Source organism: Heterocephalus glaber, unplaced genomic scaffold (genome assembly GCF_053883595.1).
Source record: "Heterocephalus glaber isolate CG9 unplaced genomic scaffold, H.glaber_assembly_v1.0 deba00001509, whole genome shotgun sequence".
Classification (NCBI taxonomy): Eukaryota; Metazoa; Chordata; class Mammalia; order Rodentia; family Bathyergidae; genus Heterocephalus; species Heterocephalus glaber.
In genome coordinates, this window is record NW_028258325.1 from 58,095,990 (window position 1) to 58,115,656 (window position 19,667).

At 34.0% G+C, this 19,667-nt stretch overlaps 1 protein-coding gene across 6 annotated transcripts in view; it reads right to left on the reverse strand.

Moving 5' to 3' along the window:
* LOC101711537 (transmembrane protease serine 11F) overlaps positions 1-4,088 on the reverse strand; it is a 92,772-nt gene extending 88,684 nt beyond the window's left edge. For 3 of the 6 annotated variants that reach the window (XM_087187728.1, XM_021262276.2, XM_021262277.2), the window contains exon 1: positions 3,892-4,081. The gene's annotated coding sequence lies outside the window, so the exon portion shown is untranslated. Of the gene's footprint in view, positions 1-3,891 lie in introns of all 6 variants that reach the window. The other 3 variants (XM_087187725.1, XM_087187724.1, XM_087187723.1) reach the window with 2 other exon arrangements.
* Between the last annotated feature and the right edge of the window lie 15,579 nt (positions 4,089-19,667).

The window sequence follows — 19,667 nt, forward strand, 5'->3', positions numbered from 1 at the left end:
TTCCCTGGCCCCCTTCCTCTCGGGCTCCTTCCCTTTCTTTCTGCTTCTTCCACCATGCCCTTTCAATGCAGTGGCCCTGCCTTGGAGCCAGCTGACCGTGGATGAAATCCATGACACGCAAAGCCAGTATATACCATTTTTCCATTTAAATTGTACATTAAGTGTTTTGTCCTAACTCTGAAATGCAGAACAATAATTCTTCCTTTAGTTATAAACTTCAGAGTGTTCTCAAATCATAGCTCTTCAGATATTTTTAATCTACAGAGTCCACCACAAAATGTCTATGGACTTCAGGAAAAGAAAATCTTGTATAAATATTTTAATACTAAATTTATTGAGTTATCATGGGATTAATACAAATTACCTTTGATCTCTACAATTACAAGAGGTGCTCATAGTGGTGAACTGCTGAAGTGTGTAAACATTTTTTTGGTGGACTCTATAATTCCTCAGGACTAGTTCAAAGGGCAGTATTATCCAAATAATCACTATATATAAAATATGTAATATTACATTAAATTATTATACTATTATGTTAATATATTTGATATAATATTATATTAAATTATAATATTAAAATATTACATATAAATGTAGATATATGTTTATATCCATCCCTCCTCCATTCCATATATAAAATATAAGTTATATCAGCAACTAGGGAAATACAAAATTAAGCTAAGGTTCCAAATTTGACTTTCAGCTTTGAATTTTTCAACCTTTAATTTAATACCTCAAAACATTAACTTAACACAATAGGGCCCTCCTAGTGGACTGAAGGAGTAGGTAAAAATTTCAAAAATTAGGACTATGAAATTGCTATAAAATAATAATTCAATGTTTACCCCTCAAGATAAAAGATTATATATGTTACAGAAAGTGAAAATCTATAGGGGAAAATTATCAGGATAGTTAAAAGAAAATTTGACTAGGAATCCAGAAGTAGCCACATACCACATTAACATTTTCTGCCTCTGATCCTGTTTCCATCTCTTCCCAAAGAAAACTTGGACTACATAATTTCTGATACCTTTTGCTATTCTAAAGTAATTGCAATTTCATTATTTTAATAATTGGATCAAGGAAAAGAACAGGACTATTTTTATTAGAATCAAAATTCTGATCATCAACAATTACGTACTGTTAGAGATCCTCAACATGACTGTGAAAAAACTGAAATATTAAATACCTGTCTATAAGAGATAGGCATTAATTAAGACAAGAAAATGCCACCCATAACATAAGCATAGCATTTTTTAAAGCTTCTGACCTCCACAGCTATTAGATGTTCAATATGGAATGCACTGAGTTACTGAATGAAAAAAGTAAGATTTCTGTGGGCTTCTGTATATTTAATCTAGTTTTAATTCTAATAAATTAATATTCAATCATTTAATACTTCTGTTACCACTGACTTCTCTTTTGTAAAGAATTAAGTTAGAGTTACTCACATGTTTTGGTTTCAAGTCCCTTTCATACTTCTAAAATTATTGTGGACCCAAAAGAGCTATGGTTTATATGAGTTAGTTATTAGTATTTACCATATTAGACATTTAAATAAGGAAATTTAAAATACATATTTAAATTGTTTGACATAATAAACAATTACATAACTGTCATATTTTTATTTTTAGAGATTATATTTTCCAAAGAATTATCAATAGTGTCATATGTCTATCTCTTTTAGAATTCACTACGGTGCAATGTGTTGTCTTAATTGATGGATTTTAAGAAAATTCTGTTTCACACAGATATGTAGTTGGAATGAGGAATAGAATCTAAAGTCAGATCAATGAAATTGTTTTTTACTGTTTTGTGTGTGGGTGAGAGTCTACTAGAGATTGAACCCAGGGCCTTGTGCATTATAGGGAAGGCCTCTATCACTGCACTACTTCCCCAGCCATTTTTCACTGTTATGTTAAAACCCACTTGTCTGTGTCATACTTGAGCGGATCTTTTACCATACATAATCTGGTTATGTCATGCACTGGGTATTCATAAAGTATCGATTCACTTAGTTCACATAATCATGCACATCTCCCACATATTGATACATTCTATCATTACAATAATAATAAAACTGTAATCTCATTATGAAAAATCTTTACGTGTCGGGAATCTGACAAATTTACAAGGTATTATACAAGCTTTTAACAATTCTAATTTTTACTTGAGAGTCTGACATTTATCACTAACAATAATTATTTATTTTATTCCTTCAAATGGCTGGCTCACTTCATTAATTTTTACAACCAACAGAGTGAAAAGAAAACTACAGAATGGGAAAAAAAAATTGCCAACTATTCCTTAGACAATGGACTAATATACAAAGAACTAAAACAGAAATTAGACTCTCAAAATATAAGATCCAATCAAAAACCAGGCAAATTAAATATAGACACTTTTGAAGAAGTACAAATGACTATAAATACATGAAGAAATAGTCAATACCTCTGGCCATTGGAGAAATGCAAATTAAACCAACACTGAGATTCTATCTTATCCCAGAAATATGGCCTTCATCAAGAAATCAAATAAGGCCAGGCATGGTGGCATACACCTGCAATCCCACCACTAGGGAGGCTGAGGCAGGAGGATCACTGTGAGTTCAAGGCCAGCCTGGGCTAATAGTGAGGTCAAGGCCTGCCTGGACTACACAGTGAGACCCTGTCTCAAAAAGAAGAAAAGAAAAAAAAGAAAGAAAGAAGAGAGAGAGAGAGATAAAGAAAGTAATGAAATAATAATGAATGCTGGTGAGGCTATGGAGGGAAAAGATGCTCTTCTATCTTGTTTAGTGGGGATGTAAAGTAGTGCAACCATTGTGGAGATCAGTATGGAGATTCCTCAAAAAACTAAAACTGGAAATTTCATTTGATGCAGCTAGGAAGTAGGAAGATAGATCTTTTTCAAAGGAGAATGGGATCATGAGATGGGGGGAGGAAAGGGATTGAAAAAAATTAAGATGTGTTATGCACATGTATCAACTCCACACAGGGAATGTAAACATTATGTAGTGCAAATATGTCTTAATAAAAATGAATAAATAAATAAATGCAAATTTTAAAAACTGCCAAAACTTAGTTCTAAAATAACCATGATTTGTGATGAATTTGTTCAAGAAAAAATGATGCTAAATTTATATAGCTATTTTATTTTTCAACTCAAATGTTAAGAACTTTTCTCAAGACAATAAATTGTTGTACTTCAGTATGTAGAAGTGTTTACATGTGCTTTTCATTTTGTCACCCAGCACATTAAAAAAGATCTGTTCTCAATGATCAAGATTTCAAGATTTAGTAAAGTAGCAATTTGTACTGTTGCATCAAAGACAGTCCTAAGTAAAATAGAAATTCTTTTTATTTTTTTGTACCTGCTCGGAAACAGCAAATATAATGATGATTGGCAGCTTACTCTCACTAATTGATACTCAATTTGTTATAATTCACACTATGGTATCAGCAGTTATACTCATCTTTTTTTTTTTGCTCTGTCAGTACAAATGCTAAGAGTGTGGGATGGCAAATGATATTTTTGCATTATTATGAAATAGTTTCAGCAACCCAGGAGAATCTCAGGAATCTCCAGAAGCTGATGGTACAAACTTTGAAGAACATTGATTAACTGTTCAAACAAAACAAATGTCATTATAAACTTCCCAAGATATTTCTATATTGACTGGAAGTACATTGCTTAACAATACATTGAAATATGTAAGCATTCATTTAAGTTTCATGCAGAAAGAATAAAATTTGAACATCACAGAGTTTAAATACAACATGAGAAGTAAACTTTTTTAAAAATCTCATCATAAGAAAGTATAATAGAGCAAAAAGAAGGAAAACAAATAGATCTTAAAACATGCATTCATTATTTTGACCATTGTTTTCATACCATGTAGTTTGTAATCTTGAAATGGTTCTGTCATTAGGTAACATCAGCTTCTTTTCCCAGCAGCTATTGCAAGTCGTCTTGGAATAAAAGCTCTGGAATCTTTCCTATGAGATTCAAACCAGGTGAAACACATGCAGAGTCGCCTGCCCTCCTCCTCCCAGCTCTTAACTCTTTCAGTTTGACCAGCAATGGGATACATAATCACCATAACTTCATATGAAGTCAGTCATGTGCTATCTTTTCTTAGCCAATCACAGGACCATGCTAAAAACAACAGCTGGTCAATTGAGACATCATCTAATGACCTGCAAGCACCTCTGTCATTATCCATGGTTCTTCCCCAGGGAGAGCTGAGGACAGCACATATTGTGTCAGGTCTCACCGCTTCCAAAATGTAAAAAGAAAATATTATTATTCTCATTTTATAAAGGATTATACAATGTGACCAAAGCTGCATAAAGTGTCAGAAGTGGTCAAAGTACTTGGATATGAGGGTCTATGTTTCAAGAAATATTTTTGTTTCTCATTCATATCACTTTGTGCTGCAAAAGAAAATGAATGAGAAATAATCTCTTCAGTGATAATTTTCAGAGTGTTCTTGCTGGTACATAAAATGACTTTGTTATTATTAAGTGTCTACCACGAAACTTTATAGCATTTTAATTCTGTAGCGTTTATGTAGTACCTAGGATTGCACCACATGGTCTCACTTGCTTTGGCTTGAATTCACTCCTCAAAGTTGATGCACTGGAAATTTAATACCCAAAGCAACAGCACTGAAACGTTTAAAAAGTGGACAGAGGCTGTATCCTCATGAATAGATCAATGTTGCTAATACAGGAAGAGCATCCTTTTCCTAAGAAAGATCATGTTAGAAAAGTGAGTGCCCCCCCCCCGCACCTCACCTTTGCTGTCTACAAAATGATATAGCAAGAAGCCCTTGCCAGATGCCAGCATCTTGAAATGGGAATTTCTATAACTGGGACATACAAATTTTTCTTTATAAATTACTCAGCCTGTGGCATTCTGTTATAGTAACACAAAAAAGACTGAAACAGGGCCGGGGATTTAGCTCAGTGGTTCTGGCACCTGCCTTGGAAGCTCAGGGTCCCGAGTTCAATCCTCGGTACCAAAAAAAAAAAAAAAAAGACTGAAACAGGCACATAAGATTAGAAGGATTGAGCAAATAGAAATATTACAGAAATTAAATCATTCACAGTTCCTTCAGTGTTTGGTTAAAACATCTAATTCAAAAGATGGTTGAGAAACATCCAAAGAAGATAATTGTAGCTACACTGTAGCTTTAAATTATTGATAATTAACAAGGAAGATATGTTCAAGCCTGTCTATATGACCCTGTGAGGAAATTCTCAGGGCTCACCTTTTGTATATCTTCTTTATTGCATTTACTTTCATTCACTTCCTATGTTTCAACTATGCTATGTACATGTTCATGACTCTTAAACTTACATTTCTATTCCTGGTTTCTTTTCTGACCTTCAGGCTTGTGTATCTAAATGTTAACTCAGCATACTCTCTTGTATTTCAAATACACATTTGTGTATATATTTGCATATATAAGTATACTATTGAAAAATAAATTTTATTTTATATATTTGAGCTTCACAACATAATGTTATGAGACATATATATATACATGTATATATGAGAGAGAGGGATAGATAGCAAATAGTTATTATAGAGAAGTAGATTAACTTTTGTTTCTTTACCTTATTACTTTCCTGTGACAAGAACAGTTAAAACCTACTTATTTAACAAAATCCCCAGTGTAACACAATTTTAATACATTTATATATCAGTTTAAAACAGAATGAAAACATATTGTTGCTATTAGGGCTTACAGTATCCCAAGCAATGCATTAATTACACATAAAGACTTTGAACATAAACACTATACATAAAATCTGATTGTTGAGATGTTTTTACTAGCTGTACTTGGCCAAGATTTAAACAACTCTGTAGTAATTAGACACTGGAATTTGCTGCTGGAACTATATATCTATATCTACATCCATTTATTAATGTAGAAACATACAACGCCATCCAAATGAGAACATGCAAAGACCGTACATTCAGAGCTTACAGTAGCAAGAAAGTCATCCACCATCATTTGCATTTGGCAGAGACTCAAAGGCAGGCAATGTGGTGGGAACATGGTAGATCCCATGTGGAGAATCACCATGGTAAATCTATAAGACCGACTAGAACACAAGGTGCTTATTTGATTGCTTAGTAGCATATATTCATTTTTCTCTGGTTAGTCTTAAGTTGGAAATGTGTAGCGAATATTAGGTAAGTTATCAGCTACCAATCAAGTTGACAATCAAGTCCTGGCTACTAGTGGCCAATTGCTACAAGGGTTGATGTTTGATGTCTGGGACTGGTGGTTGTAGTAATTGTGTTGGCTCTCTGGGCTGAGTGAACAGATAATGGGTCAGAGTTTCATTTTTATATATGATCTGTCCATTGTCTACTTGTATACTGTCTCTTGCTAGTAACTATTTTTAATAAACTATGCTACATATAATTTTTATTTTAGTTTTATAGTAAAATTCTCATGTAATACTATTGTTATATTTAAAATCTTGCATTAACTAACACCTGAAAATGTTATTATGGATAAATATCTAGAAAAAATAGAATCACTTACTGGAAGTAGTTAAAAATTCTGAGTCCAAGGATTTCTTATTTAAAATAGCAGGGATATTACATGAAACACCAGCAAGATGAAAAACGTGTTTTTCTGGAGTTCATGTTGGAGTTATATATGGAAATAAAAACAAGCAATGTGTGAACAAACCATTTCTAACAATAATAATTTCCAGTAAAGATATAATTTCCACTAATTTCTAAAATGTAAGATATAATTTGCATATAGGAAAAATCTGAGGTGAAACCAAGATAAAATGTTTTAACCTCATCTGCAAAAGGGTCTATCTTCCTATTTCCTATTATCTATACTTTATTTTGCTCTTTATATTTTGGATTTCTCACATAAGAGAAGCCATGTGATATTTAAGAGTGTGCATCTGATTTATTTCACTTAACCTTATTATCATATGGTACATCCATTTTCCAGCAGATGACTCAAGTTTATCTTTCTTTGTCTCAGAGTAGTACTCCATTGTGTGTAAATATTACATTTTCTTTATCCATTCATCTTTTGATGGACATATAGGCTGCTTCCAACATTTAGCTATTGTGTATTTGTACAAACATGGGTATGTATGTATCACTGTAATACTATGTCTTTAACTCTGTGGGGGAAGATATCTAAAAGGAAAATACATGGGTTGAATGGAATTTCTAGTTTTAATTTTTGAAGAATCTCCATGCTGATTACCATAGTGGTTTTACTAATTTAGATTCCCACCAAAAGTGTTAGAGTGTTCCTTTTCTCTCCACAGCCTATCATTTATTATTATTTCATTTCTTGAAGATAACCACCATTTCTAGAGTAAGATCTAATCTCAGTGTGGTTTTAATTTGTATTTCTCTAATGGCCAGAAATACTGAACATTTTTTCATGTATATATTTGCCATTTGTGCTTCTCAGAAGTGTCTATTTGTTTCAGTAGCCTATTTTTTAAATTAGGTATTTTATTTTAGGGGATCTAAGTTTTTTGAGTTTTTATATATTCTAGATATTAGTCCTCTGTCTAAGGAATAGCTGGTAACATTTTTTCCAATTCTGTAGGTTGTCTCTTCACTCTGTTGGTTGTTTCTTTTGCTGTGCAGAAGGTTTTAATTTGATATGATCTCATTATTTATTCTTTTAAAAAATATTTAAATTTTATTTTATTGGTACATTTTAGGTATACAGTATAATGACATTCAGCATTGGAAATTTGGACCTTTACATAATCTCTCTTGGTTTTTATTTTTCCCCCTTCCCCTGCCCTCCCCTTAATCCCTCCATCCCTCCCTATTTACAAAGACTTTGTTTCCATTTTTTCATTTTCTCATATTAATTCCATTCCCTTCTTTCCTTTCCCCTACTTCTTCCACTTCCCTGTTCCCTTTGCCCCTTTTCTTCCTATTTCACATTATCTATTATACCTTTTAGTCCTTATTTACACTTTCAGTTTCTCACACCAGAGAAACTATTCAGTATTTACACATGAGTGTTCTATTCATTTCACTTAAGAGTGTCACCTCAATGTGCATCCATTGTTTATTCTTGGTATTATTTCTTGTGTAACTGCAGTTCTGTTCAGAAAATCCTTGTCTATGCCTACATCTTCAAGAGTTTTACTCATTTTATTTTGCAGCACATTAAGTGTTTCTGTTTTACCATTTAGATATTTGATCCATTTTGATTTTCATTTAGTACATAATAAGAGATATGAGTCTAGATGCCATCTTCTGTGTGTGAATAACCAGTTTTCTTAGAATTATTTTTTAAGAAATGTCTCCTCCAGCATGTTTTCGGCCCCTTTGTCAAACATCAGGTGGCTGAATGTGTCTGTGGTTGTTTCTGCATCTTCTGTTCTGTTCTACTGATTTGTGCCAGTACCATGCTGTTTTTAATCACTGTAGATTTGTAATATAATTTGAAGTCTGAAATTGTGTTGCCTCCTGTCTTGCCCATGTTGCTCAGGATTGCTTTTGATATTCTGGGTCTCTTGTTCCAAATGAATTTTAGAATTGTTTTCTCTAGTTGTGTGAGAATGATATTGGTACTTTGAGTGGGATCATGCTAAATCTATCAGTTTTTGAAGTATTTCCATTTTGACAATATTGTTTCTGACTATCCAGGAACAGGGGTTTTCTTTCCATTTTCTGATGTCCTCTTTGATCCTCTCTTTCAGAGTATTGTAGTTATCATTGTAGGGGTCTTTCATTTACTTGGTTATGTCAATTTCCAAGTATTTTAGTTTTCTTGATGCTATTATGAATGGCATTCTTTTCCTAATTTGTTTCTCCAGTGAGCTCATTATTAGTGTACAGGAACACTACTCATTTTTGGTTGTTGATTTTATATCTTGCTATACTACAGAGTTTGTTTATTAATTCTAGGAGTCTTTTGGTGGAAATATTTTAGGTGTTTCTTGTAGAGGAACAAGACATGTAGTATTCTACTCTTATATTCCCTTAGACAATTATTTCCAACTTTTTAAAGAAAACACTCCCTCTTCCTTCTCACACAGCCAATGGTCTCATTGTCTGTTTTACTGAGGAAATGGGAGCGAGTCAAAGGTGAGTCCCCATTTTATAGAAACCTGCCCTCCCATGAATCCACATGCTCCATCTCTTCTCCTTTCTTTGAGCATAGGAGTAAACTGTTCCTATCTAGGCTTTGCTTGTGGATCTCAGAGCCAATTCCACAAGCCTCTTACACTAGTTGCTGATGGTTTTTCTCTCCTCCATCAATACTTCTACTGTGTCTTGGGTTGTTCTTTTTTTTTTTTTGGTACTGGGGATCAAACTTGGGACCTTGCGCTTGCAAGGCAGGTGCCGGAACCACTGAGCTAAACCTCTGGCCCTTGGGTTGTTCTTTTTAACACAAAATATATTGAATTAACACATTTTTTAGAAGCAAATAAAATCCGTGGTTTCAAGCCATTGCCCCATTATGTTACTTAATCTTATAATAAACTATCTATAAAGAATTACTATTTTTTAGTACATAAAAGCATAAAGAAGAAAATACCAAGGACTAATATGCATGAAAAAATATATAATCTCATAAATATTAAGGAAATATGAATTTAAATTTGAGATAAACATATTAAATTAACATATTTAACAACTCTTCAATAGGGTATCTTAGATGTGGGGACCAGGCTGTCTGAGAAAATACTACTGAGAGAGTATAAACTCTCTCCTCATGTTTCTAAACATTAGCATAATATTGATGGGAAATCTGTTAAGCTTGTCATCCTCCCTCCTTTCTTCACTTACTTGCTTGCTTCCTTCTTTCATAATTTAGGCCGAAATCCATAAGTTGAACTGAGTGTGACAATGGGGCAGGCTAGGACAGGATGAAGGAGCAGCCCACAAGAAGAAAAAACAATATATATCTGTGTTTATTCTTCATCTCTGTCACTGAAAGTGCCTGAAAGCAGCAATACATTGAGAATAATGATAATACTCAGTAGCATTTGGGTTCTAGTTTTTAAATACTACTCTTCCCTAAAGAGACTGGGGTTCTTTGGAGAAATGGCTAATGCTAAGATTGGGTCCCAGGAATTACAAATTGATCCTGGAACATTTTGTTCTGCTAGAAAATATGGAATTACTCAAATAAGTGTAGGAACATGCCAAAAAAAAGCACAGAAACCAATGTTAAGAGATTTCCACTGATCAAATTTGAGTCAATTTCAGTATCAAAATTAATAATAATGTCATATCATAATCCATTCAATAAAACAGGAAATTAAAATTAATACTATTATAAACAAGTGACTAAATAAATGGGTGAAATAAGAGTTTTCCTTACAGCAAGTTGCTTATTAACAAATGTACAACAAATGGCAGAATTAGAAAAATCACTTTGTGGCAACCATCTAACAATTCTGCCATACAGCATCAGTGGGTGCTAAATATACCAAGTAAAATGTTGGAAATGAATAGAATATTTGCATAGATTCACCATATATCCCACAAAATAGTTATCACAAAAAATTACAGCGCAGAGACCTGGAAGACATCTTTCTAGTCAAATACACAAAATTAACATCAACAATAGAGCAAATTGAAATTGTGTTCTACCAGACAGGATTAAGAAGAACATGATAATATTAACATTCTTGGTAATAATAAGAAGAACATAATGTGATGTTTCTATCAAACATGCAGACTGACAGATACTTACAGAAAGTGGCTTATAATTTTCAAAACTGTCAAATCTGTGGCAGCTAAAGAAAGAGTACAGAACTCTTCTGAATCACGGTGATCCTGGATTTCTTTGTTTCAAAGATTGTGGTTGGGACCAGGAGGAGCTTGAATGTGGTCTGTGAATTGGGAGGTAATCATATATCAGAGTTAGCTTCCTGACTTTGGTGTTGTTACTGTACTAAGATAATGTTTTTGAGTGTAGGAAACATACACTTGTGTATGCAGGAAAGGTGGAAAATGATCACTACTTATTATATATACAAAAAGTAAAGTTTTATCAGTATTATCACATTGCTTTTCTAAATTTGATTTTGTTTTGTTTTTTGAAGCAGGGTCTCACTGTGAAGTCTAGGCTGGCCTCAAACTCGTGGCAACCCTCCTACCTCAGCCTCCCGAGTGCTAAAATTATAGGTGTGTGCCACCACACCCGGATGAATTTTTTAAAAAAAAGAAAAAGAAACTCTAATGAAGATGACAGCAAAAAGAAAACCACAGATCTCAGATTATTTTTCATAACAGAAAGGAAGGAAATACAATCATCAAAAGTTAGGCAAAGGAATTCACTTGGCTGGATTTTCAGAAATGAATTCTTAAGTGGTTGGCACCATTTCATGTCTATTAAATTATTCAATAAATACTCAGATAATTCTGGTTATGCTAATGGTACAGATATCTATTTATATTGAGTTGTGTAGCTGCTAGATTTTTAGAACTTGTAGCTGCAAGTTTGAAAATCTTGTTTTAGCATTGCTGGCACCCCATCAAATGTTTAAATACTTGATGACTTGTCTAAATAAATGTGCAAAATCCTATTTGAAAAATAGTGCATTATATAAGGCTACATCAAGACTTATAAGTTTCTTAAAACAATTCATGATTGTTAATATATTAATATTTATGTAAAATTTAGAAAAATTAACAATTAAGAATAAGTCAAAATATTTCATAATTTCTTTCCTATTAAGTCATGCTTTTGATGTATGCTTTGTTGGGTCCCTCAGTCCTTGCTTCTGCTGCTTCTGAATTCAGGACTAAATGATTTGGATTAAATCCCCATTAAGAAATGATGCTTATAAAATATTAAGTTCTATGTGAGTCTATCTTTGTTGACCTTGGATTCTTCTCAGATTGGGGCTGCTGTCAAAGTTAACTTGAAGATATCTCACAAATCTGACTAGAGCTGCCAGGTGCAGGAAGATGCTGTGGCTTATGATTTTGCTCTATACATTTTAATTTTCATTTATTTATTTTAGGGTATGTTGCATGAAGAACATTTACTCACTATAATCAGGATATGGAAGAATTTTTTTTACCTTTTCTGTCAAAGATGCCCTTTTTGACACCTGATGCTTCTTGGCTTAGGTGGTTCTGGTATGGACCTCGGACTTGTTAACACTGAAGTGTTGCATCAACTTACTTGTCCTGTCTGGATTGGGGAGCAGGCCGGTTTTGGCTTTGCTTTGGTTGGAGTCCCTTGTCTCTGCAGTCCATCTGAACCCAGCTCCTGTCCACTCCTGGGCCCACTAATCCCTTCTCCATTTCCCTATTGAAGTATATGGGACAGATTTTTCACCTATACCTATGGGATGGCTCCTGGGAAGTTGATCTTGGGTTTACCTATTGAGCAATCTTTCCTCCATTGAATGTGCAGTCCGCTTCTGAAATGATCCTTGGCAAACCACACTGTGGGCTTCACCTAGAACTTTATTGCTTCCTTTAGCTGCTGCAGTGTCAATGTTGTTGGTCTTACCTTTTCCTACTTTTACTCGTCTCTCCACTCAACCAGGTGTTCCACCTCAAAAGAAAGCATGAAGTAGAATTTGACCTCCCTTTCCCATCTCTGTTTCTCTCTTTCTCCACACAATTCACCCAGTAAGAAAGAATGAAGCAAATGGTAAGGTCACCATTTAAAACTATGTACATAGGAAGGTTCTTTTTAAAATTATAGTATGAGATAGGAGCAATAATATGAATGCGCTAATTTATACATCATTTAGGCTACTGGAAAGATTAGAATAAAAACAAAACAAATCAAAGGGTTGACAATTGCAACACCTTTGGGCTTTTCCTTGACTAAGATCTTTAGTAATTCTGAAAGTTTCTTAGGTGTATGTTTTAAGGCATTTTCTTATTATGCAATTGTTATGACTGAGGGTCTTATCAAAATAGCTAAAGGATGCATCATCATTTTCCTCATTTTCTCATAGAAACATTATATTGTCACAGTTGAGTCATGAGGAAAATGGAAATTCACGTAGAATGGTATTTGTCATTTTTATCTGAAAATGTTTTCTTAGCAACTTCAAATTTCTAATTAGGAGAGCATAATATAAAGATAAAAACTATTTAGTATGTTTCTATAGTGTACCACATGTTACATTATATCACATTTAATTCATACAAGAAAATTATTATAAAAGTATTTTTATACCCCCTTTAAAATGATAAACCAATGGTCAAAAAGGTTAATGATCAAACTCAAAATTATACAGCTAGTGAATGCTAGGGCCAAAATTTCAACTTACAAAGACTTACTTTTTCCTTTATATTAGCTTGCTATTAATTTGGGGAGAGATACTGATAAATGTTGGTGTCGTCTCTATACTAAAGTTTTCTACGTATCTATTTTCCAAAATTTAAGTAAGGATTGTGAAGTAACTGTAACTGCCAATATTGGTGACTCTTGTCTCCAATCCACAGGAATATGAACTGTTAAATCCCAGTCAGTGACTGATCTCTCAAGGTCTATATGGTTCATTAGAAAGAATGAACTTAATTTCTGGCCTCACCAACATTTTCCGGAAGGCAAGGTTTTACAATTCAAATGACTCTCTTCTTAAAAAGAGGTGATGTGGTAGAGAAATTCAACTGAGGAACAGTCAGGGTAGAAGTCCAAAATGCCAAATATATCTTGAACAATTAGAAGGAAATGCAAATGAGATGGGTAGTTTGGATAGCTGGAGTAAGTTCCAAGACACAATCCTTCGTACCAAAATAGGCTGAGCCCTGAGCTAAAAACGAAAGCAATGAAACTCTAAGGAGTAAGAAGAAAAGAAATGGAAGGTTCAGCTCAAGGCCAATTTAACTTTGCAAAAACAATGTCCTTTGTCACTACAGCAACTGATACCAGAACATTTGTTGCCGGATTCTCATCTGTGATTCAACAAAGCAAGGGAGGGAACATAACATAACTTATGACTCACACAGTCATTGGAGAGACAACCCTGACAGGGACGAGAAGAACAGGCTTTGTTACTCTGATTCAAACTATTTTACTTCCGTGCTATGCGGATTTAGATGCTTTCTTATTCCCTTCAAAAATATGATAGACCACAAGAGTGAAGAAAATGAGTCATTGTGATGGTAAGAAGGAAATGTTGTAGAAAAGGGGGAAGTATTTCTGAATGTTTGGTTGTGCGTGCATGTATATGTTTGTGTATAATGGAACAAAAACTTGAAGCTGATGTGAGAGCAAAACTCGTGTGAATCTTTGAGCATGTTGTGGAGGAATACTGAGCTGCAAATGTCTAAAATTATAGTTTTGTTCATGGTTTCATGGGTGTATGAGGGGTAATTAGAATATACTGTGAATGTTTAAAATAAAAACATGATTACAGTAGAATATTCATTGCTATCAATCAATCACCCTCAAATACTCCCCCTCACTTGGAGCACAAGCACACTTATGGTGTCTTTTTTGACACTTTTGAAGCAGTTCTTGATATCCTGTTTCGTAAGCATCTTTAGTTGGGCTGTCATACTGTCTTGTTTTCCTGAATGGATTCAAAATGTTTATCTTTCGGGATCATTTTGACTTACAGTCATATGGTGCCAGATCTGGTTACTAAGGTAAAGGAGTACACATTGTAATGTTTTTACGAGCCTGCCTTTCCATTGGCTAGCATTCAGCAATAGCACTCACTGTATTTTAAATCTAACCTCTTAAAGACACTCATGAAAATGGCCCTCTTTGTTCCAGTACCATTTGTTGAAAACACGATCTTTTCCTCTGCTCTTGAGTTGAGTTTGTGTTCTATAAAATGTTAATGTTAAATAATCTTTCAAAAATCACTGGACCATACATGTGTGATTCTATTTCTAGATTCTCTGTTTTATTCCATTGATCTATATGTCTTTCCTTACACCAACACTGTAGCTTTAGAGGAAGTCTTAAAATTAGGTAATAAATGTCTTCCAACACTGTTTTTTCTTTTTACTTTTCTAGGTCCTCTATGCTCCCACATAACTTTTAAATTTCAATATCCAATTCTTCATATATAGCAAGTGTACATAGACCTGAATTTTTATATATACCTTGTGTTTCCTAATCCTGCTAAATTCAAATACAAGTTCTAGGGGTTCCTAGAGATTTCTTAGTATTTTCTCTGTAGATGATCATTTCATCTACATATAAAGATTTTAATTCTACCTTGCCAATCCTATGCTATTTGTTTCTTTTTATTGCCAGACTTTTTTGGTTTGGGCCTATATTTCAAAATTTAATGGATAGATGAAGAGTAGGAATATCTGCCCATGCTCCCCACCTTAGGAAGAAAGCATTGTATCTTTTCCATTCATATAAGGTGTTTTTGCTGGAAGTATGGCATACATGTCTTTTATCTGTTGAGAAGGTTCTGTTCTACTTCTAGTCTCCTGATAGCTTTTACTATGAACAACTGTAGAATTTAGTCCAATACTTTTCTGCAACTACTGATAGGATCATATGGTTTTTTCCTTTCCTCTGTTAAAAGTATGACTTATGGGGGTGGAAATTCCAATGCTAAACCAACACTGCCATCCGTATAATAAAACCACTTTCTACACATTGCCAGATCTGACTTCTAATAGTTTATTTTGTTAAAGAAATTTTTATCTATGTTCATACTTTTCTCTTCTATTATCTTTATCCAGTTTTAGTATTAGCACAATGTTGATTTCCTAAAATCAGGGGAGAAGTGTTCCTTCTTTTTTCTGCTTTCAATATTTGATATAATTCATTAGTTAAAATGTATATGAGCCTGTTGTTCTCATATAGGTAGGTTTCCAAACTAGGAATATACTTTCTTTAATAGGTGCTATTCAAATTATATATTTCTTCCAGAGTCAGTTTCATTAATTTGTCTTCCAAGGTACTTCATAGAAGTTGTCAAATTTATTTCAAAAAAGATTTTTGTAATATGCTTTCTGTATCCTTTTAAACTCTGTAAAATCTATGGTAATGTCCTCTAAATCTAATATTGTAATTTTAAAAATATATAATTGATATTGTGTAATAGGAAGAAAAGGTCTAAAGGAATAGGGAAAGTGGGAGGGGTAGGGAAAAAGAAAGAAGGGAAAAGAAAAAATATGAGAAAAGGAAATAAATGGAAACAAAGTCTTTGTAAATAGGGAGGGGTGGAAGGGGTGAAGGAAGGGTAGGGGAATGGGAAAAAAACAAGAACCAAGGGTCAGGGATTTAGCTCAGTGGTTTTGTTGCCTGCCTCGCAAGAGTAAGGACCTGAGTTTGATCCCTGGTACCAAAAAAAAAAAAAAAAAAGAACCAAGATATGTCATGTAAAGGTACAAGATTCCAATGATGAATGAAACTGTATTTTATAGCTAAAATGTACCAATAAACTTAAAAAAGAAAAAGGCCCTCTTGAACTGATTAATAAAGTACCAAGAACAATGGGACATGTGTGTTTGAAGAGGTGTGTGCTGAGGAGTCTGGCAAGGTGTCATACTGAAATAAATTTTAAAAATTTAAACATTCACTACATACTTTGATAATACTGCATATATTAAAATTCATCAAGATGCATACATTAAATATGTATAGCTTTTTTGCATGTCAATCATATCTCAATAGTAAAAATTTTCCCATTGGTTTTATGTGCGTGTGTGTGTGTGTGTGTGTGTGTGTGTGTGAATACATTGACAGAAATTAGATCAGGTTACACATAAAGGAGGAAGTCAGCATTAATCTATTATCGGGGTTAAAGAGAAGAGTTATCAAATAAAATATAGGCTGCTCAGATTTGAATCTCACATAAATAATAAAGGATTTTTTACTATATGTTCCATGCATTATTTGGCAAACTCTTATCCTCCAGCATTGTACTGCCAAAGTGTGGAGTCCACTACATATTTTCTAGGATAAGAAATATTTAAGGTAGATTTACACTAAAATTGCTTTTTGGCATAACTGAATTTCAAATTTAACTGAGTATTCCATGTTTTTGTTTGATAAAACTGGAAACTTTCCTAAAAAGTGTATGACTGATGGATGGATGTAAATATTTTTCCTGGATTTATATTATCATGCATGTGTGTGTGTGTGTGTGTGTGTGTGTGTGTTTGTGTGTGTGTACACAAGGGTTGGAAGAGAGAAAAAGAGAATTTGGGTGCTTTTGGAAGGAGCAGTAATGGTAAGAAATATCTTCTTTATATTTCCCAAATAAAATCTATTTTTTCTTTTAGAGAAATAATCAGAGTATTTAAAATGAAGAAAATAAGCAAGGGTTACTGGGAGTGGTGTGCACACCTATTATCCTAGAACTTGGGAGAAGGAAGCAGAAGGACACCAAGAGCTCAAGGCCATCCTGGGCTACATAGTGATTTCAAACATGATCTTGTCTCACAAAACAAACAACAACAACAAAAAAAAAATAAAGAAGAACATAAAAAGAAGATTTTTGAAATCCACAATCCCATTATCTAAATATAATCAAAATTTATCCAAATTCTTAACTCTTTACTTCTTATACCACTAATACAGAATGGTAATGAAATTTTAAAGCCACATCAGCACTATCATGTATTGAGGGCTTAATATATGCTAGGGAATTTACTCAATACTTTATATGGATTCACTCACTATATATTCAGTGAGAGCCCAGTGAGGAAGATATCGTCACTGCCATTTTATTGATAGAAAAAGAAGAAACAAGGCAGAGAAAATTAAAGCAACTTTACCAATGTCATTCAGTAAGTAAGTGGCCCAGCTAGGATTCAGAACCAGGTAGTGCACCTCTGGTCCCTCTCCAGCTTTTTTTTTTTTTTTGCAGTACCAGGAATCAAACTCAGGACCTTGCACTTGAAAGGCAGGCACAGTGCCACTGAGCTAAATCCCTGGCCCTCCCTAGTTTAATTGAGAGAGAAGCTTTATTCACAGCCATTTGTTCATTCTAAAACATTTAATCTACCAGAGATAAGAGAACCACAGACCTCTTTGTTTGTTTTGATGAAAAGAACAAGGCAATTTTCATAGCAAGACAATGCACTGCCTCAGTAGAATAAACCATCAGCACTTTCTGTGATTAACCAGATGTTCGGTAAAAAATCATTTAGGAGAACATTTTCCATAAGACACAGTAGCACAACTAAGAGTTTCACTTTGGGATTGGATGTACTGGAATTTATTTCCCAGACCTGCTACTTACTAGTTCTATGACTTCAGGCAGGTGACTTTTGACTCTCAGTTTACAAATTTTTTAACAGGAGTAGTAGTGTCCCTTCCCCAGGGGCTGCAGAGCAGTGCAGCTCATAGAACACCTCCCACTGGAAAGACCCTTGCTTGTTTTAACCTTCACTTTAATGGTCACTGTCTTGAAACTCCTAATAATTTTATCTCTGAGCATGCATGGAGGAGAGACAATATGCTGATCCTGATAGCAGCATACTGATAGCCTTCAGTGTGGTTGTGGTAACACAGCAATGCCTGCACCCGTGGGTCAGTTTCGCACATCCCTGTCCACCACAGACAGTGAGCAATAGGCCCAGTTCCTCCTGTGTGCATGCAAACCTGGGGCTGTTCAGGGAGCTGCAAACCTCAGGGGCTGCCGTGTGAAATGGGCACAGCCAGTGACAGCAGTGGTGGTGACTGCAACTATGGGCCAAGAAAATGCGGATCTCCACATAGAGTCAGGACAATTGCCCCTGGGTGACTACCCTATCTACATGTCTCCAGAGTTGTCTTGCAGGCCTGCACAAGTCTTAACTGTCCACTTAAATGTTGCTGTAGTGACCGCCACTGTTTGGGCAATAAATTTTGTACTAAATTATTACAAAAGAAAACCACACATATACATATTGTAATAAAGTACATCAAGGAAATATTAAAGTTCTCCAAAGAGTTTAGGATCTTTGGTTTTTGAAAAATTCTGCAGTACTGCAAAGAAAATATCTAAAGGCTTAAAAATCAAAATCAAATTTAACAATGATCATATCCAATGGAAAGTAACATTATTTTCACATGAAGTTTTAGATAAACCAATTGTTATGAGAAAGACAATCTTAAAATTATTTTTTCTTATATAGGTGCTTTGAATTATGTACAAATCATGGGCCTCTTTTAATTTCTTGTATTACTCCATAATTTACAGAAAATGACAGAAGAAATATCAAATGCCATTTATACATTTATATTTAAAAATTTAAATTTACAGAAAACTGGTTTGTGTGAAGATTAACTCTTTTAGGAAAAATTGTTCTTTAATAATTTTTGAGTTTATCTCAATGTTGTCAGATCCTATAAAATCCACTTAGTCCAGGAGCAATATTTTATAAATTGTATGTGACTTTTGAGAAAGTATCAGAGAGTTCTCAAAATTAAAAATGCTAGGGCCGGGGATTTAGCTCAGTGGTTCTGCTGCCTGCCTCGCAAGCACAAGGTCCTGAGCTTGATCCCCGGTACCAAAAAAAGAAAAAAAAAATAAAAATGCTAAAAACTTTTGAGGTTTAAATGGCCCATGTGGCAATGGGTTAGACCTGGAGATGTCATTATGAACTCACATTTAGTTTATTGTAGATGCAGAGTATTGCTTTGGTCAAACCAAAATAATCTGAGCAACAAAATAAGTAAAGTAGCATCAGATTACAATGCAAAATATAAAATAAATGCCCAAGAGTCCAAACAGATATAAATAGATTGTATG